The sequence below is a fragment of the Coenobita brevimanus genome, chromosome 18, assembly GCF_032717465.1.
Source record: "Coenobita brevimanus isolate Jiangsu-jjx chromosome 18, ASM3271746v2, whole genome shotgun sequence".
NCBI lineage: Eukaryota > Metazoa > Arthropoda > Malacostraca > Decapoda > Coenobitidae > Coenobita > Coenobita brevimanus.
In genome coordinates this window covers 22308126-22330265 of record NC_136971.1, presented here as the reverse complement: position 1 = coordinate 22330265, position 22140 = coordinate 22308126, and the positions used below count along the sequence as shown (strand labels likewise).

The following is a 22140-nucleotide window of genomic DNA, read 5'->3' as shown; positions in this document are numbered from 1 at the left end:
GTGAATGAAAGAAGACAAACAGTTATCAATGAATATTTAAACAAACGCCGTGAGCTTGGGGAAGTTGTGGCAAATCTCAGTGGAAATGAAGGACAAGAGACTGAGTGATGATGAGAACACAGAGATAGAGAATCTTCTTGGTGACATTCCTGATGACTTTTCTGGATTTGTTGGGAAGGAAAAGAATGCAGACGAGAAGATAAAATCGGGGAGGCATCGCGAGAGGCAGTGGAGAGCGAGAGGAGGGAGGAGGCTGGTTGTGGTGGTGGTGGCGTAGGTGAGGGGGAGAGAGGAGGAGCGGCCTACAGCCTCCCTTCCCGCCTCGGATACCACCTTTCGTCTTACCTACGCACCTCATTCATCACTCACAGGTGAGTTATCCACATTATTTCTACTTTATATTATATATTTTACCACTATGTATGATTTTATGACCTACATTAATGCCAATGACTTACATAATGAGTGAAAATAGTGTCAAAATAGGGGTTCGGTCCAATTTTTTTACCTGTGAGGTTGGATGGTGAGGATATGAAGAATGTGAGTGCATTCAAGTACTTGGGCAGTGTGATGAGTAAGGATGGAACTTTGGGGGATGAAGTACGTGAAAGGGTACAGCAGGGAAGGAAGGTTGTTGGTACACTGAAAGCAGTGATGAGAAATAGGGAGGTGAGTATGGAAGTTAAGAAGTCACTGCATGATGGTATTGTGATCCCTACCCTGACGTATGGAAGCGAGGCGTGGACATTGCAAGAGGGGAACAAGTCAAGAGTGAGAGCAGTGGAAATGAGTTACTTGACAGGAGCATGTGGAGTGACGTGGAGGGACAGGTTGACGAATGAAGAAGTGAAGGAACGTTGTGGGGTAGATTTGGATGTGGTTGAAAAGATTAGGAGAAATACACTGAGGTGGTTTGGACATGTGGAGAGAATGGAGAATGAAAGACTGACTAAGAGGGTGTATGTAGGTGAGGTGGAGGGAGGGAGAGGGAGGGGTAGACCGAGGATGAGGTGGAGGGACGGAGTTGAGAGGTATATGAGGGAGGGGGGGGTGAGTTGGGGGGAGGGGAGTCAAATGGTGGGTGACAGAGTGACTTGGAGGCGTTTTGTCTGCGACCACCCTTTGCGGGATTAGGGCGTCGGGCTATAGATAGATAGATAGATAATTTTCCCCATATGTTTATGTATTAGCATCTAACGAATTCGCATCTAACGAGTGGTTTTTTTGGTACCTATTACTCGTTAGATGCGAGATCTTACTGTACTGTTCATCACAAACCAGACATTCTGATATATTCCCCACCTTTCCTCTAATTATTCTTCCATATAAGATTCCTAAATACACTCATCAGACTAATTATACTATATTTTTACTTACACTCACTTATTTTACCATTCTTTTTGAACAGTAACATACCTAAGGCATTCTTACACTCCAGTGCTATAATTTCTCTTTTATTAACTCCTAGTAAAATCCACGAAAAATAATTCTGCCACTCCACGCTACATTTACGCCCGTATTCTCGTCAGTTAAGGAAACTCACTAACACCATTTCCTAAGCAATTTATTTTATTATACCTTACTGTCCTTGTCCGCGTTACATAAATTACTCCACGATCGCCATAATCTGCATAAGTGACGTATGAAAGGATATTAACCAGCCATATCCAAAAATATATCGCCAAGGAAAAGGTGTTAAGGTGCTTCGTTTCCCGACGAGAATAGAACATATATAACATCAACATCTGCTGCTTTAATGCTGTTTAATCTCCTCACAGCATTAATAAAAATAAACAAACTAATTCTGCTCACCTAACTCCCAATCAAAGAGGTCCCTGAGATTAAACTTGAACGGAGTACCAGCATGACAACCAAATATTCCTGTCTCGTCCGTTGACCCAGAGGCTGCCATCATCATCATCATTACCAGAGTCAGCAGTGCCTTCATGATGGACGATTAAGCAGCACCTTTCCAATCTGTCGAAGAGTTAGGTTAAGTTTGGTTAGTCAGATTAGGTTAGGTGCAGTGTGGTTAGGTTACGTTGGATTAGGTTAGGTTTGTTTAGGTTAGGTTAATTATGTTAGGCTGTGTTAGATTAGTTTAATTATGTTAGGATATATTAGGTGTGTTAGTGTGGTTAGGTTAGATTAGGTTAAGATGGGTTTAGATTAGGTTAGGTTAGGTTGTGTTGGCCAGCTCTTGCTGCCCTTATTGTTAGCTGCGTTTTCTTTCTTTCTTGTTTTCGTGAAACAAAATGGAGAGGAGAAAGTGTGAGAGAATGGGAGTATGGATGGCGTATATGTGCAGGAGTAGATGAGAATGAGAGGGCAAAGGAAGGAGTGTGTATAGTTGTGAGTAAAAGATGGAAGAAGAGCATAAGACAGTATGGATCAGTTGGGTCAAGGATTGTGTGGGTAAAGTTGAAAGTTGGAATACAAATGTGGGCGATTGTGTGTGTGTACGCGCCAACGCAAGATCGTGCTAGAAGAGTGAGAGAAGAGTTCTGGACAAATGTGGAAGTGTGCATGGAAAAGTTTGGAAGGAATGAGAGAGTGTTTTTGATTGGTGATATGAATGGTAAAGTTGGTAATGTGAAGGTGGATGGAATAGTTGGTGAGTGGGGTGTGCCTGCTGAGATAGATGAGAATGGGAGTCCGTTAGTGGACATTTGTGCTGGGAGGGGGTTGGTGATAGCCAATACCCTCTTCAGGCATAAAATGATCCACAGGTATACATGGCGAGTGATGAGAAGGGTGGGTGGTGAACTGAATGAAAGGAAGGCAATGATTGATTATGTGTGTGTGGATGAAAGGATGCGAAGATGTGTAAAGGATGCAAGAGTGTATAGAGGTTGGGGAAGTGGACTTTCTGACCACTACTTGGTGGTGGCCAGAATTAGGATGCAAGTAAGATGGAGGAATAGAAGAAGGGAAAGACGAGAGGAAGGAGTAGTTGCAAGGAGAGTGGAAAGGTTACAAGAGGATGAGAAAAAGGCAGAGTATAAGAGAGAAGTGGAGGAACGATTGGGCAAGTATGAATTGGAGCAGATGGGAGACGTGGAAGGTATGTGTAAGATATTTACAGAAGAAATATGTGCAGCATGTGATGTGGTGTGTGGCAGGAAGAGAAGACGGAGGGGGGTGCAAGGAACAGCGTGGTGGACTGAAGAGGTGAAACAGGCTGTGGCACAAAAGAAGAAAGCATACAATGAATGGATGAGAAATAGGGGCGTGGAAGAAGTTGAGAGGCGGAAGAGAGAGTTATATGTGGAAAGGAAGAGAGAGGTGAAAAGATTGGTAAGAGAGAGTAAGAAGAGAGTGGATGAGGAATTTGGAAGGAATTTGAGTGTAAAGTGGAGGGACTGTAAGAAAATGTTCTGGAGAGAAGTGAAAAGAGTAAGACATGGTGGAAGTGAAGTTAGCAGGGGAGTGAAAGATAAAAATGGTAGATTACTAGTGGAGAAGGGAGAAAAAGTGAGCAGATGGAGAGAACACTTTAAGGAATTGTTGAACGTAGAGGATGGAAGTAATGCGAGTATAAGTGGCTGGGGAATGGCTGGGAGAAGGAGGGAGGTGAGAAGACAGGAAGAAATCAGTAGGATAGAAGTTGTGGAAGCAATGAAGAAAGTTAAATCGGGGAAAGCCCCAGGAATTGATGGAGTGTGTGGTGAAATGCTGAAGCATGGGGGAGAGATAGTAGTAGAATGGATGTGGAAGATGTGCAGATTGGCCTGGGAGGAAGGTAGAGTCCCGGAGGATTGGAAGTCAGGTATAATTATTCCCTTGTACAAAGGAAAAGGGGAAAAAGAAGTGTGTGGTAATCATAGGGGCATTTGTCTTCTTAGTATAATAGGAAAAGTGTATGGTAGGATACTTATAGACAGAGTTAGAGAAAGAACAGAGAAATTAGTTGGAGAAGAACAGGGAGGCTTTAGGAAGGGAAGAGGTTGTGTAGATCAGATATTCATTCTTAGATCTTTAGTGGAAAAGTTTCTAGAGAAGGGAAAGAAGTTGTATGCGGCTTTCATGGATTTGGAAAAAGCATATGACAGGGTGGATAGACAAGGATTGTGGAAAGTGTTAAGAATATATGGAGTAGATGGGAAGTTGTTGAATGCTGTGAAGAGTATGTACGATGGTGCGAAGGCTGCAGTGCGTGAGGATGGTGAACTAAGTGAATTTTTCTCTTTGAAAGTTGGTTTGAAACAGGGATGTGTCATGTCTCCATGGTTGGTCAATCTGTACATGGATGGGGTAATAAAAGAGGTACAAGGTAGGGTAGTGGATGTTGGAGTGGCCCTGGTGAGAGAGGATAGTGTTTGGAAACTCCCTGTAATGTTGTTTGCAGATGATACTGTGTTGTTGAGTGAAGACGAAGGGGAGCTGCAAGGCTTGGTGGATGAGTTTGAGAGAGTGTGTAAGAAACGGAACCTAAAGGTGAATGTAGGGAAGAGTAAAGTGATGGTCTTTGAGAGAGGTGAAGTTAGTGAATGTTCAGCGAGGTTGGATGGTGAGGAATTGGAAAATGTGAGTACGTTTAAGTATTTGGGTAGTGTGATGAGTAAGGATGGAGGTTTGGAGGGTGAAGTGCTTGAAAGGGTACAGCAGGGAAGAAAGGTTGCTGGTTCCTTGAATGCAGTGATAAGAAACAGGGAAGTGAGCATGGAAGTGAAAAAGTTACTACATGACAGTATTGTGATACCAACTCTAACGTACGGAAGTGAAGCTTGGACATTGTTGGAAGGACACAAGTCAAGAGTGAGAGCAGTGGAAATGAGTTATTTAAGAGGAGCCTGTGGAGTCACGTGGAGAGACAGGCTGACGAATGAGGATATAAAGGAACGTTGTGGTGTGGATGTGGATGTGATAGGAAGCGTTATGAGGAATACACTGAGGTGGTTTGGCCATGTGGAGAGGATGGAGGGTGAAAGACTGACGAAGAGAGTGTATATGAGTGAGGTGGAGGGGGAAAGAGGGAGGGGGAGGCCAAGGATGAGATGGAGGGATGGGGTGGAGAGGTATATGAGAGAGGGGGGTGTGAGTTGGGAGCAGGGCAGTGTAATGGCGGGGGACAGGGTGACTTGGAGGCGATTTGTTTGTGGCCACCCCAAACGGGATTGAGGCGTCTGGCAATAGATAGATAGATAGATAGATAGACTTCTACTCTTCATAGTTAACCGATTTCGACCAAACCTGGATATAATGACCAGCCTGTGACCTAGTTGTGTCTTCAAGGTTTCAGTTGCAACTAATCATTGGCTAGTATCGGCTGAAAAAACGCATTTTTTTCGTACTATTATGGTTTGAACTGTAGAAGCTTTATTACTGGGCATAGAAAGCTCTGACTTTTTTAGGCATTATCTTGAGGCCATTCCCTATCGGAAGTGAGCTATCCATTTTTTCCCTCTCTCCTCTAGTCCTTGAGTGGCAACCCTGTTAATATGGGCCTCAGCGTCCGAAGCAGTCTTGTTTAATTGTGGCAGGGACGTCTACTCCTCAGAATTAACTGCTTCCTACCAAACCTGGACACAATGACCATCCCATAACCTAGTTTTCTCTGCAAGGTATTGGTTTCTAGCCAGCTACTTGTTCCCTAGCAACGGCCCGCTTAGAGCCGGCCATCGTCCCCTACCGTCTAGTTAGATTTGGTTATTTTTTTAAAGATGCTCTCGGGTGTCTGCCCTGTCCTCTCCTCCATCCTTCTTTCCTTCCAGCTTCTTCTGTCTTTCTTTCCTTCATTCTTTCCTCGTCTTTCTGCCTGCGGGTGACTTTACACTCCCCCTTCCATCTTTCATTCCTTCATTCTTTCCTCTTCCTTCTGCCTGTGGGTGACTCTATGCTGAGTGACAAGCCAAATGGTTTCCTGTACACCAGGAAACCATTTACTATGCTGGGTGGTAACCATATAACCAAATTTTGGCGCCTGATGGTTTAGTGGGTAATTATTGTGCTCCAATCGGATTGAGCCGGTGAAGGTTTATATCCAAGGAGTGATTGGGGTTTATTGCTCACGTAATGCCACTCAGGGATGAGTGAGGTTGGTCACTCTCATCTTAAATGTCAGGACCAACTACCTAGCCCCGGGCTTCTACGCTCCTCATGGGGCAACGTAGGAATGAATGATGGATGGATGGATGGTTTATGTTGTCAGGTTGCTTTAGGTTAGGTTAGTTAGGGTTGGTTAGAATAATTAGGTCAGGTTAGAATACGACTTAATTTATTGGCTATCGAATACACAAGTGCAATGAAGAATGAAGCAAATGCAAATTGCTTCTTCCAAGAAAAAATGAAAACAAGATAATAGACCTAAATCGAAGATCCATTCATTCTGAGATTACTGGACACAGCATTTAAAAGACTGGATATCATACCTAGTAGGAAATTCAGACATAAGAAAAAAGTTGACTGTTGCATACATGAAGGACTGGGAGTAACAGTAAACTCTTGCATTAAAGATTTGTGTAGATAAAGGGTGACAGTTTGCTCCTATATGGGTGCTATTCACATGCCATGGTGATGGAAGGATCCGAGCAGACAGTTCAGTGGAGCAATGACCATTGAAGTAGTGATAGAAAAGAAATACAGTAAAGACACAACAACAAAGAAAGAAAGAGGTTGACCGGAGCCCAGTTAATGAGATGAAGGGCTTTTGACTAGACCTTGTTGAAAAGAGACATATATATTTTTTTTTAATCTAAGGAAGGAGGAACCAAAGGCCAGGAGACCAGATACTGTTCCCTTCAAGAAAAAAAAAATAGAGCATCGCAGAGGCAATTTGAAGAGCCATTCATTTCATTTCGAGATGCTTGGACACACTGCGTTTGAAAGACGCAGTAGGTAATACAGACAGAGGGAGACAGATCCAGAAGTTACCTGTTGAATATATGAAGGACTGGAAGTTGCGGTTAACTCTTGCTTTAGAGAGTTGGACAGACAAGGGATGAGTGTTTGTAGCTAGACGAGTTCTGCTGGCCAGCCATAACGTTAGAGGGAAACAAACAGGCAGTTCAGTGAAGCAGTGACCATTGAAGTAATGATAGAAAGAGATAAAGATGCAACAGTGCGGCAAAGAGACAAAGGTTGAAGGAAGCCAGTAATAGGAGGAGAGTTAATGAAACGAATTGCCTTTGACTCCACCTTATTGAGTAGAGCTGTATATGGGGAGCCTCCCCACACGTGACAGTTGTATTCTACACAGGGGCGAATAAAACCCATGTATAAAGTCAACAACTGTGCATGGGTAAAGAAGGCATGAAGTCGGCTTGGCACACCTAACCTCTTTGAAATAGACTTTTCAAGAGGGGTAATATGATCTTTCAAAGATATACCTCAATAGAATGAAACCCCAGTTATGTATAAAGATGATGCAGGAATGAGAAGGATGCTGGTAATAAAGAGAGAGAGAGAGAGAGAGAGAGAGAGAGAGAGAGAGGAGAGTCCTGTGCAAGATTTTATCAGGTTGACAGATGTAAGGAGTGAGTTTTTGATTCACTAAAAATAAAGACTACTTTTACCCCAACCAGAGATATGAGCCAAGTTAGATATTAGGTGAGCCATAGCGTCATCCCTTGTTTAATGAAGTAACTGCTACTTTGGATGCTGCATGAAGCAAATGGAAAGGTGAAGAGTGGAGTCATGAGCGTTTGGGTAGATAGGGTTTGATATACACCTTAAAACAACATTGATGAATAAGTAGTAGACAGTTGGTGAGTGGACAGAGCCCTAAGGAACATCTCTAGTGACTGCTTTAAGAGAAGAACGATGACCGTCTGCAACAGCTGCTATAGAATGACCAAAGGGGAAACTAGAGATGAAGGCATTGATAGAAGGATGGAAACCGTAAGAGTGCAGACTGGAAATTAAAGATTTATATCAGGCTCGATGGAACACCTTTGAGATGTCAAGTGCAATGGCAAAGCTATCGCCAAAGTCCCGAAAGGAGGATGACCTAGTGTCTTAAAGGTATGTGAGAAGATCGCTAATAAAGAGTCCCTGGCGAAATCCATACTGACGATCAGACAGAGGGTTGTGATAGAAAAAAAGCTTTAAATTTTTTGTGCTAGGACTAGACTCGAAAATTTTTGAAACACAGGATGTTCAGCAATTGGGCGATAATTAGAGGGCTGGGAATGGACACCCTTCTTTGGGACTGGCTGAATAAGAGCAAACTTCCAGAAACAAGGAAAGATACAAGATGGTAGACAAAAACGAAAGGGTTTACCTTGGCAGGGTGTAAGCACAGATGCAAAATTCTTGAGGGCAACAGGAGGGGCCCCATCAGGTCTATATGCCTCTGTTAGTACTGAGGCCAGAGATGGAAGAAAATTCATCGATTGAGGTAATTTTAGTATCAGCCATGATGAAGAGGTGAGCACTGCATGAAACTGATGGAAACTTGGAGGATGGTGTCATCAGCATATGAACTAATAGGGTTGGATATAGAGTTTAGAAAGTCATTAACGAATAGAAGGGAGTTAGTGACAGGACAGGGCCCTGTCTAACACCACTAATAATAGCCCTAGAGGATAAACGGTAGTCGTTTACAATAGCAGCTACAGAACGAACAACCAGATAGAAAACTAGAGATGAAGGCATGGAGAGAAGGATAAAAACCATAAGAGGACAGTTTGGAAGTTAAAGATTCATACCAGACTCGATTGAAAGCCTTTGGCATGTCATGTGCAGTGGTAATGCTTTCTCCAAAGTACCGAAAGGAGGATTTTTTTTTTTTTATGCGAGGAAGAAGGAACCAAAGGCCATGAGCCTGCAGTAACAGTTCCCTCCAAGAGAAAAACAAAATACAATATAGAGCCAAATTCAAGATCCGATCATTTTCAGATGCCTGGACACACTGCGTTTGAAAGACTGGAGATCATAGGCAGCAGGAAATACAGACAGAGGGAGACAGTTCCAGAGCTGACCTGTTGCATAAATGAAAGACTGGGAGTAACGGTTAACTCTTGCATTAGAGAGTTGGACAGAAAAGGGATGAGAGTTTGCTGCCAGACGGGTGCTACGCGCCCGTCGTAGAGGTGGCGGAATGCAAGCAGACAGTTCAGAGGAGCAGTGACCATTAAAGTAGCGATAGAAAAGAGATAAAGATGCAACAGTGCGGCGAAGAGACAGAGGTTGAAGGGAGTCAGTAAGAGGAGGAGAGTTAATGAGACGAAAAGCCTTTGACTCCACCCTATTGAGAAGAGCTGTATGTAGGGAGCCTCCCCACACATGAGAGTTGTACTCCACACAGGGGCGGATAAAACCCCTGTATAGAGTCAATAATTGTGCAGGGGTAAAGAAAGAGCGGAGTCGGCTTAGCACACCCAATCTCTTGGAAGCAGATTTTACAAGAGATGTAATATGATCTTTCCAAGATAAGTCCCGAGTAAATGAAACCCCAAGCATGTTCAAGGATGATGCAGGATTAAGCTGAATATTATTAAACATTAGTGGGTATACCTGTGGAAGATTTTGTCGGGTTGATAGGTGTAAGAACTGAGTCTTAGATGCATTAAAAACAACCATATTATTTTTACCCCAGTCAGAGATACGAGCCAAATCAGACATTAGATGTGCCATAGCCTCATCCCTTGTTTGTTAGTAACTGTTGAGATGGGCGTTGCGGGAACCGAATGGAAAGGTGAAGGGTGGAGTCATCAGCGTATGAGTGGATAGGGTTAGATGTACAGCTTAGAAGATCATTGATGAATAAAAGGAAGAGAGTTGGTGATAGGACAGAGCCCTGAGGAACACCACTGTTGATAGATCTAGGAGAAGAACGATGGCCGTCTACAACAGCGGCTATAGAACGACCAGAAAGGAAGCTAGCGATGAAGGCACAGATAGAAGGATAGAAACCATAGGAGGGCAGTTTGGAAATTAAAGATTTATGCCAGACTCGATCGAAAGCCTTTGAGATGTCAAGTGCAATGGCAAAGCTTTCACCAAAGTCCCGCAAGGAGGATGACCAGGAGTCTGAAAGGTAGGTGAGAAGATCGCCAGTGGAGCGTCCCTGACGGAACCCATACTGACGATCGGAAAGAAGGTTGTGATAGGAAAGATGCCTTAAAATTTTTCTATTAAGAATTGACTGGAAAACTTTTGAAATACAGGACGTTAAAGCAATTGGACGATAGTTGGAGGGTTGGGAGTGGTCACCCTTCTTTGGGACTGGCTGAATGAGAGCAAACTTCCAGCAAGAAGGAAAGGTACAAGTTGACAGACAAAGGCAAAAGAGTTTACCTAGGCAGGGTGTAAGCACAGAAGCACAGTTCTTGAGAACAACAGGAGGGACCCCATCAGGCCCATATGCCTTGTTAGTACTGAGGCCAGTGATGGCAGAAAATACATCAACTGAAGAAATTTTAATGTCAGCCATGAGGAAGTCAGAGGGGGGGAAGTGATGGAGGAACAGCACCGGAATCGTCTAAGGTGGAATTGGAGGAGAAAGACTGTGCGAAGAGATCTGCTTTATCAGTAGAAGAAATAGCTACAGAATCATCAGAGTAGAAAAGAGGAGGGAAGGATGATGAGGTAAAGTTGTTAGAAAGATTTTTGGCAAGGTGCCAGAAGGAGCGGGAAGAATTCGAGTTGGAGAGTTGAGAGCATTTAGTATGGATGAAATTATTTTTAGTAGAGCGAAGAACAGACTTAGCACGATTCCGGGCAGAAATGTAAAGATGATGTGATTCAGGGGTGGGTTGGCTCCGGTACCTTTTGTAGGCCCTCTCCTTGTTGCGGACAGCATTAGAACAAGCGTGATTAAACCAAGGCTTTCTTGCATTAGTCAAAGGATATGAGAAAGGAATGTATGCTTCCATGCCCGAGAGAATAACCTCCGTAATGCGCAAGGCACACTCAGATGGCTCACGGCCATGGAAGCAATAATCATTCCAGGGAAAATCAAAGAAGTACTGCCTGAGGGCCTCCCGGTCCGCGGCTCCAAAATGCCACAGACGACGTTTCCCTGGAGGGTCCACAGGCCGTACCGGAGTGATAGGACAGGTTAAGGTAATAAGGTTGTGATCGGAGGAGCCCAACGGAGAGAAAAGATTAACAGAGTAAGCAGAAGGATTAGTTGTGAGGAAGAGGTCAAGTATGTTGGAGCTCTCTCCAAGGCGGTCAGGGATACGGGTAGGGTGCTGTACAAGCTGCTCTAGGTCATTAAGGATAGAAAAGATGTAGGCTTGTTCACCAGGTGGATCCGTGAAAGGAGAGGAGAGCCAAAGGTGGTGGTGAACATTGAAATCTCCAAGAATAGAGATTTCAGAGAAAGGAGAAATGGATAGAATGTGTTCCATCGTAGAAGTAAGATAGTCGAAGAATTTTGGTAGTCAGTAGAATTAGGAGATAAGTAAACAGCACAGATATATTTAGTCAGAGAATGACAGGAAAGCCGAAGCCAGAGTGTGGAGAATTCAGAAGAATCAAGTTCAGGAACACGAGAGCAAGATAAGTTGTTGCGTATATATACACAACAGCCACCTTTGGCTTTGAAATGAGTATAGAGAAAGTAGGAGGATACAGAAAAGGGTTTGCTGTCAGTTGCCTCAGACAGCCGAGTCTCAGTTAGAAAAAGAAGGTGAGGTTTAGAGGAGGAGAGGTGGTGCTCAACAGAGCGAAAGTTAGAGGAAAGGCCGCGAATGTTGCAGAAATGAAGAAGAAGAGAGTCAGACAGTGGTTCCAGGCACCTTGAGTCGTCACCGGGAGAGGGGCAGATGGTGGGGGCATTTATGGTCCCCCCCCCCCTGGGGACTCCGAGGCTTGATAAATCGACGCCATTTTTGGTGAATTTTGAATAGGAAGTGTAGTGTGTACTGTGCATGTAGTTTGGTGAAGATAGTTAGAGAAATTTGTACTGGAGAGCATGCTGGCCTACTCTCTGTGTAACTGAGACACTGAAAAAGTTCAGCAAAGGGGGATGGTCAGGAACTAGTCCTGAGGGCTGATGAAACGGGAGCTTCAGCACTCCCTGTTATCAGCTTTCCATCCACCTCGGAAGTACTGCCCTGCTCGACTGGTGCTACGGTCTTCTACTACGAAGGTGGGAAGATCGCCAGTGGAGCAACTGTGGCATACACCATACTGATGATCGGAAAGGTTATGAAAGGAAAAGTAATTTAAAGGTTTCTTTTTTAAAAGAAAGTATTTAAAAAATAGAAATACATGATGTTATAGAAGTTGGGCGATAGTTGGAGGGCTGGGAATGGTCACACTGCTTTCGGAGAGGCTGAATGAAAGCAAACTTCCAGCAAGAAGGAAAGGTACAAGTTGACATACAAAGGCAAATGAGTTTACCTAGACAGCGTGTAAACACAGATGCCCAGGTGTTGATGACAGCAGGAGGGATCCCACCAAGCCAAAACGTCTTGTTAATGCTGGAGCCAGTGAGGACAGAAACGCATCAGTTGAAGAAATTTTAATGTCAGCCATGAGGAAGTCAGAGGGAATGATGGAGGAACAGCACCCAAATCGTCTAAGTTTGAATTTATGAGAAAGTCTGAGTGAAGAGTTCTACCATATTAGCTGGAGAAACAGCTATAAACTCATCAGAATGGAAAAAGAAAAGGGAGGGATGATAAAGTTAATAGAAAATTTTTTGGCAAGGTGCCACAAGGAGCAGGAAGAATTTGAGTTGGAGCATTTAGTGAGTTTAGTGCGAATGAATTTATAGTTAGCAGAGCCAAGGAATCACGTAACACGGTTCTTGGTAGAAACATAAACGAAATGAGAATCATGGGTCGGTTAGCTCCAATACCTTTTGTAGATCTCTTTGTTGTAGGCAACATTAGGACAAGCATGATTAAACCACGTTTTTATTTTCTTAAGTCACAGGATAAGGAAAAGGAATGTATGCTTTCATGGCCAAGAGAATAACCTCCGTAATGCTCAAGGCACATTGAAATGGATATTGGTCATGGAAACAATAATCATTCTATGGAATTTTTAGGTACTGCCTGAGGGCCTCCCGATTACACAGCTTCAAATTGTCAAAGCCACTGCTGCTTGAAAGGGTCTGCAGGACGTACTGAAGCGACTGAACAGGTTAAAATATTAAGGTTGTAATCAATGGAGCCCAACGGAGAGAAAAGATTAAGAGAATAAGTTGAAGGATTAGTTGTAGGAAAAAGGGCAATTATGTTGCAACTCTTTCTAAGGCGGTCTTTTTGTTTGATTTAGGTAATGAAAAATTAATAAAGTTTTGTGAAAGAATTTACTACATTGGACGTTATCGTATTATTGTTGTAAAGTGGTTGTGTATAGGAACCAACCAGTCACGCAGTCGCCTACAGTTTACAGACCTGCGGATTTACTTTAAAATATTACGAGCTTACCAATTCAACAGTTATTTTAGGACATATTCATAGCAAAATACTGCTCAGCAACCATGAATAGATAACGTTTTTGTGTTTAACAATGAAAAGTTTGTGCATTAAGAGATCCTGTTTATTGGGTGTGGTGGACTGCTGCACTGTCACTGTGTGTCTAGGTGTGTCACGGACTGGTACGGTAACCAAAGTGCCTCGCCCGCTAGGTGAAAATAATGTTGTTCAAAAACGACTCCACATTTAATTAATTATGTTTTATTTTTTCAAATTAGTACCAAAGATTACTGTGTGTTAGGATCTGTTTAAAACCAAAATTTGTCAATATTGTAAGCATAAGTAACGAAATGTTTTGATAAATTACAAACGAAACTGTGCTGTGGTGGCAATAGGTGGCTGGTAGTGCACTGTGTGGTGATCGAGTTGAGCACCAATGCACTGCCTTGGGTAGGGTTAAATCAGGTCCTGCTGAAAAGTTCACTAACTCCTCTGCATCTGACAAAAAAAAAAAAAAAAAAGCAGTACTGTATTCACGTACCACTCCATATGATCACTGCCGTATGTACCATTTATAAACAGCCTCATGTACATGGATTTTAGTTCGATGGCAGTTTTAGCTTTTCTTTTACATTCACTTACATTCACTACCAGACGCCAAATGAGCTCCATCGCCTTAAAAAAAAAAAAAAAAAAAAAAAAAAAAAAGCTTATCTAAATATTAAGTGAGTTTTATTCCACTATTATATTAATACTTTTTTTCTTAACTTAAGAACGATTTAGGGGTGTTAAGTGGGCCATCCTGTCTCCACGCGATTATTGGCTTTACGCGAGGCCTTGGGAACCTAACCCTCGCCTGAGGTGCGACGCGATATATATATATATATATATATATATATATATATATATATATATATATGTATATATATATATATATATATATATATATATATATATATATATATATATATATATATATATATATATATATATATATATCGATTTTTATAAACTAAAAGCAATTATATTACCGAAAGTAGGCTAATCGGTTAATCTGTACTTTCTTTAATAATTAATGCCCTACAATCCCCTGACGATCTGATATTGTACCTAAGTTAGAGTTTTGGGTCTAAAGGTGTTTGATGCAGTATTTATTAAGTATACATTAAAGCACCTGGACTCGAATTTGGTCTAAAATTGACATCCTTACATCTTCTGTGCTCATTTGTGGCAACAAATTAGTAATAAAACGTCATGTTAATCGTGAAGAAGTGCAATGGCAAGGCTGTACAGATGTAGTATTGTCCTTTTCTGTTACCAATATACAGTCGTGAACACTAAAAAAAAAAGGGGGGGAGGGTAAATGGCAAAAGTTTGCCAACAGAGAACAGAATTAATAGCACAAGATTACCCCCCATCACCCATCCACTCTCCTGCAGAGCACTGGTTTGATTGTCGGAAAGATCCGAGGTTTGCAGCTTCTCTTACTTTCATGTTTTGGCGAGTGTTCCGTTTGTCCTCCTGTCATGTATAACAGCAAATTAAATGAAAGTCCCTAAAGAAATAATAATAGTGATGGTGCAGCACATCTCACACAAGAGAACTAACTTTCAGTTATTACAGTAAAAGTCCATTAATTCGAACACCAATAATCCGAAAATCCCGCTAATCCGAATTTTTGAAGAAGGCTGACAAAAACTCCAAAAGTAAAAAAAAAAAAAAATCTAAATTAAAAAAATCAAAGTGGGCACCAAATGCGCCGAAGCGCCGAACGGTGTGGTCATGGATCATGTAATGCATGGATTGGCAACTCCTAGTACACAACCGACCACTTTTGGATGGTTTCGAGACATTTTGCCATCAAGTCACTTTGCCGTCACAACAATAACAAGCCAATTCGCCGTCAGAACGATTCCCCGTCGTTTATTTACATATCAGTTTATTTCGCAAGTACTCTAGTTTTTGAATACTTGTACCTCTTCAGAGTCGTTTTAAGATACACCCAGGATATTGTAGTACCAATGGAAATTAATGAAGACAGCTATGGGTGATACTAGAATATAATTCAAAGTCAACTGCAGCGAGGTAGAAACAAGTTAATTATTGTCTAAAAGTGCAATTTATAAATGATATCCAAAGCCTGTGCTATTGAATGAACATAGACTCTGATAGATCCCCCTGAAAACTGAGTTATTAATGTATAAATTAATCAATAATAAGTATATTTATAGAATAACTGGGAATTGTCCTGACGGGGAATAGTCCATATTTTGAGAGCGAACTGTCTCGCAACCTTTTGAATCTGTACCATAGGCTTAAGGAATTATCCACAGTAATACATATTAAGAGTCTGTGCTTTTACAATAAGTGTATATTATTATTAACCCTGGACTTTCTCTAATTGGATTTACCTGTCTACAACGGCTGGTTATAACACTACACATTACTGGTGAGTTAAACAACCCATAACATCTCTTAATTTATCAATTACAGTTCGTGTCTTCAGTAATACATTATTAAGTAAAAAATCTGTGTAATAAGTAATACTAAAATGTCCCATATTGTATTATGAATGAATGAAAAGTGATCCCTTCGGTTAAACTTCAGTTTAAAGATGAAATTAAGTGTCTTAGGAGTCCCACCCCAAAATCCGAAGAATCTCATAAGCCGAATGATTCTCGGTCCACTGCCATTCGGATTAAAGGACTTTTACTGTATTTTTTTTTGTTCCAAATTACTCCCTTTTTCTCCATTCCAAAATTTTCATAGCTGGAGCGACTTACATTGCTTATAAAATTGTATATTAATGCACTGTAAATGTGTATTCATATTTTTAAAATGACAACTGGTTTGGAATGTTATTGAAGGCTTTGTTTCTGTCTCTCAAATCCTTGGTGATGGGAAACCATGACAAGCTAACTGGGTATGACTGCCATACAAGCAAGTTAGTCAAATGTATTGTGGATTTACGATTTCTTTTCCAAAGAATATGACTCAGTCGGATTACTTTCAATCATTCTTAACTCTTGCATGAAGGATAGAAGGCTTACATCATCCTGACTTATGTCTCGAAATGATAATATAAGCACCCTCTGACATCATATATAAATAAGTGTTAGTTTTCTTTGCTTATGCGGAGTCTTGCGTGAATGTGGATGCCACGTATCCTTTCCATAAGGGGGTAATGACACGTTCAAATGCTGGATTGAGCCTCACCCCAAGGTCATGCAGGCTCACAGTATCGAGCTAAAAGCGCCCTAACCCTATCCAGCTGATAGCGTATTCAGAGTATAAAGCTGATTAAACTAGTAATGAAGGAGATTCATTACTGTTTATCAACATGGGCTCAGCGAATTCAGTGGAACCACAAACAAACACTGAGGTTGTGAGACTTCCTCGGTTCCGTCAGATGAAGCAAATCTTTATTGCCCTTTACATGTTTATATGTGAATGCTAAGGCATGATAAGGCATCTGACAATTAACAGAGACAAAAAATTAATATTCTTAGACACACACACACACACACACACACACACACACACACACAAGCACTATATATATATATATATATATATATATATATATATATATATATACACAATGGTACATTAAAGCACCATCATCATTGTGGGACTTGAACCCACTTCACCACAACAACTCTAAGAAGATGTGTTTCTGTCACCAAATTATGAAGTTTTTCTTTTCATATCCACACACCCCGACCTATTGCAGTGTGGGTGGTAGGGACTTTCAGCTCTTCAGGTTATGATGATTGACAAATTGTTAATATATAAACTACATCGTCCCGCAAGGCACCCTCATCAGTGTAGGGCACGAACCAACCTCGTCATTGCAGGACTAAAAGAACTGTGACCGTCACATACCGTAACAATAATAACATTTTTCTTTTCAGATGCACACCTATGTGCTGAAGGAAATTCTCTAAGATAGCAAGGTAAAAAAAGAAAGAAAATAAAAAGGTTATGGGCGTTATGTGTTTGACACCATTAGCCATAGACAACTCTTGTTATCTTCAGATGTCTTCTACACTTTATTCTTCTTATGTCAAGATTACTTCATTCTGTTTAGGATATACTTTTCAGCCTGGACAGACTACAGACTTCAAGACTTCCCTCAATGCAAAAGGCCCCTTGCAAGAGAAATAAAGCTTTCTGTTTGCAGTAATATAAATTCAGAAGGGATTTACAGTGTAAGTGGTCGTCGAAGTGAGGATTTTTGTCAAAAGAAATAAAATAATCTGTCTGGTTCGTAACGCAGCAGAAAATACATTATAATGAGGGAATTAAAAACAGTCTCCACTAAAGACTCTTACTTGTAGATGAAGATGGGATGAGCAGAGAGGCAACTGTTTTGAGTGCTGAAGTGCTCTTCACTTCCCGCTGCTTCTGTACCTGGTGAGGCGTGGAACACAAATGTGCTCTTACCAACTGGGATGATCCAAGGTGGTACAAGGGAAGGGGCGGTGGTGGACCTCCCCCCTCCCCTCCCCTCCCCCCATTTCTCTCTCTCTCTCTCTCTCTCTCTCTGGGATTCACTTCCACACTAACACTACCACCGTTAATATGGTTAGGAGTTTGGTATTCCTTAGTATTTTGAAAAAAAAAAAAAAAATCACCATCATCATCATTAACATCATCATCATCATCATATCATCATCATCATAGTCTCTCATATTGACGGTGTTAGTGAAGGCGTTGTCTACTACATTTTGAAAATCCTATTCTATACTGAATAAAAGCATCTTAAATATGTATAAATAAAAATGACGACCTCGTTATAGGTTAAGGAAGATCCCTAACAACTCTTCCTCAGCGATTTATTTTTGGGTACGGTGGGCTAATATCGTTTTGTGCATAGTTTATGCAGAGTATGATGGTATTAAAATGATTTAAGTAACATGGAAGAGGACGGCAAGAAGTTGTAAAAAAAATAAATCGCCCAGGAAGAGGTCTTAGGAAGCTTCCATAACCTAGGTGTAACACGGTAAAGGTGATCATTCAGAAGTTCTGCTCAGTATCTGATACCAGCGAGAAAACGACTGATCTTATAGGCTCGTCGGATAGGATATAACCGCATCATCATAACGTACTCTTTGCTTTATTATTGCTATCGTCACGCGATTTTATGCAGGCTAAGAAACACTTTCTGAATGGTACTTGTTAACTGTCTTACTCTGTCTGTTTTTCCTACTGCCTATGTCCTCCTGTCTTTTAAGCGCAGTGTGTCCAGGTATCTCGAACGGATCTTGACTTTGGCTCTCTGTTAATTTTTTTTCCTTGGACGAAACAGTCTTGCTGTCTTTGGTTTCTTCTTACTTAAATTACACACACACACACACACACACACACACACACACACATACATATATATATATATATATATATATATATATATATATATATATATATATTCCATCTATCTATAGCCCGACGCCCCAATCCCGCAAAGGGTGGCCGCAGACAAAACGCCTCCAAGTCACTCTGTCACCCACCATTTGACTCCCCTCCCCCCAACTCACCCCCCCCTTCCTCATATACCTCTCAACTCCATCCCTCCACCTCATCCTCAGTCTACCCCTCCCTCTCCCTCCCTCCACCTCACCTACATACACCCTCTTAGTCAATCTTTCATTCTCCATTCTCTCCACATGTCCAAACCACCTCAGTGTATTTCTCCTAATCTTTTCAACCACATCCACATCTACCCCACAACGTTCCTTCACTTCTTCATTCGTCAACCTGTCCCTCCACGTCACTCCACATGCTCCTCTCAAATAACTCATTTCCACTGCTCTCACTCTTGACTTGTTCCCCTCTTGCAATGTCCACGCCTCGCTTCCATACGTCAGGGTAGGGATCACAATACCATCATGCAGTGACTTCTTAACTTCCATACTCACCTCCCTATTTCTCATCACTGCTTTCAGTGTACCAACAACCTTTCTTCCCTGCTGTACCCTTTCACGTACTTCATCCCCCAAAGTTCCATCCTTACTCATCACACTACCCAAGTACTTGAATGCACTCACATTCTCCATATCCTCACCATCCAACCTCACTGCACACTCTGTGACTTCATTCGTCTCAAACACCAAACACCATAACTTTACTTTTGTTTACATTAACTTTCAGCTTCCTCCTCCTACACACTGTCCCAAATTCATTCACCAAACCTTGCAACTCCCATTCATCTTCACTCAACAATACTGTATCATCAGCAAACAGCAACACAGGAAGCTTCCAAATCTCACCCTCATTCATTAGGGCCACCCCCACATCCACTGCCCTACCTTGTACCTCCTTTACAATCCCATCCATATATATATTAAACAGCCATGGAGACATTACACACCCCTGTTTCAGTCCCACATTGAGATCAAAGAACTCACTCAGCTCACCATCCACTCGCACCGTAGCCCTAGCTCCCTCGTACATACTCTTCACAGCACTTAACAATTTCCCCTCCACTCCATATATTCTTAATACCTTCCACATACCTTGCCTATCTATTCTGTCATAAGCTTTCTCCAAGTCCATGAAGGCAGCATACACTTTCCTTCCCTTCTCTAGATACTTCTCCACTAAACATCTTAGAACAAATATCTGATCTACACACCCTTTTCCCTTCCTAAATCCCCCTTGTTCTTCTCCAACTAGCTCCTCTGTCATATGCCTAACCCTATCAATGAGTATTCTACCATATATTTTACCAGTCACACTAAGAAGGCAAATACCCCTATGGTTACCACATACTTCTCTCTCCCCTTTTCCTTTGTACAGAGGAACAATTATACCTGATTTCCAGTCCTCTGGAACCCTTCCCTCTTCCCAAGCCAATCTACACAACTTCCATATCCACTCCACAACTATCTCACCCCCATACCTAAGCATTTCACCACACACTCCATGAATTCCTGGGGCCTTTCCCAGCTTAATCTTCTTCATCGCTTCCACTACTTCCGACCTACTGATCTCTTCCTCCCTCCTCTCAACTCTTCTTCTCCCAGCCATTCCCCAACCACTTATACTCACACTGCTCTCACTCTCTACATTCAACAAATCCTCAAAGTGCTCCTTCCATCTCCTCAATTTCTCTCTCTTCTCCACCAACAATCTATTATTCCTATCTTTCACTCCCCTACTATTTCCCCTTTCACACTGCCTTACATTCTTTACCTCCTTCCAAAACAATTTCTTACTCTCCCTCCATTTCACACTCAGATTCCTCCCAAACTCTTCATCCACTTTCTTCTTACTCTCCTTCACCAGTCTCTTAACCTCCCTTCTCCTGCTCACATATACCTCTCTCTTCTCTCTCTCATCTTCTCCCCTACCTCTACTCACCAACCATTCACCATATGCCTTCTTCTTTTGTTCCACAGCTCGTTTCACCTCATCATTCTACCATGCTGTCCCTTGCACACCCTTGCATCTCCTCCTCACTCCACAAACCGCCTCACACGCTGCGCTTATCTCTTCCGTGAATATCTTACATACGTCTTCCACCCCTTCCATCTGCTCTAGCTCATACCTTCCCAATCTTTCTTCCACTATGCTCTTATACTCTGTCCTTTTCTCACTATCTTGCAATTTCTCCACTCTTCTCACAGGAGCTGCTTCCTCCTGTCTTCCCCTTCGTCTCCTCAACCACTTTCTTTGCAGCTCTACCTTGGCCATCACTAAGTGATGGTCCGAGACTCCATTCCCCCACCCTCTCCACAACCTTGCATCCTACACTTGTCTTCTCATTCGCTCAATTTTTCCAGCCCCATGGAAAGAGGCAAATATCCATCCTGTTCCTCAATAGGGGGCAACTTGTGATCCATCAAACTATAGACCAATTGCAATAACTTCCGTTCTCGGTAAAGTTTTTGAAACACTAATTAACAAACACATAGTCAAGCATCTAGAAATCAATAAATTGATCAATGATTGGCAGTATGGATTTAGACAGGAACGTTCAACTGTAGATATTCTTTGCCTTCTTACCCATCAGATTAACAAAATAATAGACCAACATGGTGAAACACACACAGTAGCACTTGATATTTCAAAAGCATTTGAAAGAGTACGGAACCAGGCCTTATTGTCTAAGATGTCACACTATGGCCTTGCATCACTGGTTCCTCTAATTTCTTATCTTTATAGTAGAAAAATACGGGTCATGGTAGATGGAATTTATTCTCAGTTTCATTCCATAAATGCTGGCGTACCTCAGGAATCAGTTTTGGCGCCAACCCTCTTTCTCATTCATATAAATGACCTCCTATCTGTCACGCACAACCCAATACACTCTTATGCTGATGACTCGACCCTTCATAGTTCGTTCACATTTAGTACCTCCTTTACACAACCTGATATATTAAATTCTCAAATAAACGCAGCAATTTCTCTGAACCAGGACCTTTCTAAAATTAATCAATGGGGGCAAAAAAATCTGGTCTCATTTAATGCTCAGAAAACTAAATACATTAATTTCTCCAATAGAAAGAATCCCTCAGACTCTCACATAATTTTAAATGATGTCAGTATTCCCATATCCACTACAATTGATATCCTAGATGTTACTCTAAACCCCAACCTAAGCTGGACAGCTTATGTTAAATCCCTCGCTAAAAATGCTTTTAAAAAACTGGGACTTATATACAGAGTTCGTGAGTTCTTCACTGATGAGCAGATGGCCACAATATACAAAAGTCATGTGCGTTCTCAGATCGAATACTGTTCACCACTTTGGAGTGGTTGTGGAGCGGTTGCATTGAGGCAGTTGGACAAAATTCAAAATAAAGCCATTAAATTC

General features: G+C 41.8%; 1 long non-coding RNA gene across 1 annotated transcript; it reads right to left on the bottom strand.

Moving 5' to 3' along the window:
• Nucleotides 1-1954: 1954 nt before the first annotated feature.
• LOC145391420 (uncharacterized) lies at nt 1955-17753 on the bottom strand. Its single transcript, XR_013895845.1, has 3 exons — nt 17654-17753; nt 13687-13817; nt 1955-1977 (listed from the first exon to the last, which is right to left on the bottom strand). It is a non-coding gene; the product is annotated as an uncharacterized LOC145391420 (long non-coding RNA).
• Nucleotides 17754-22140: the final 4387 nt, after the last annotated feature.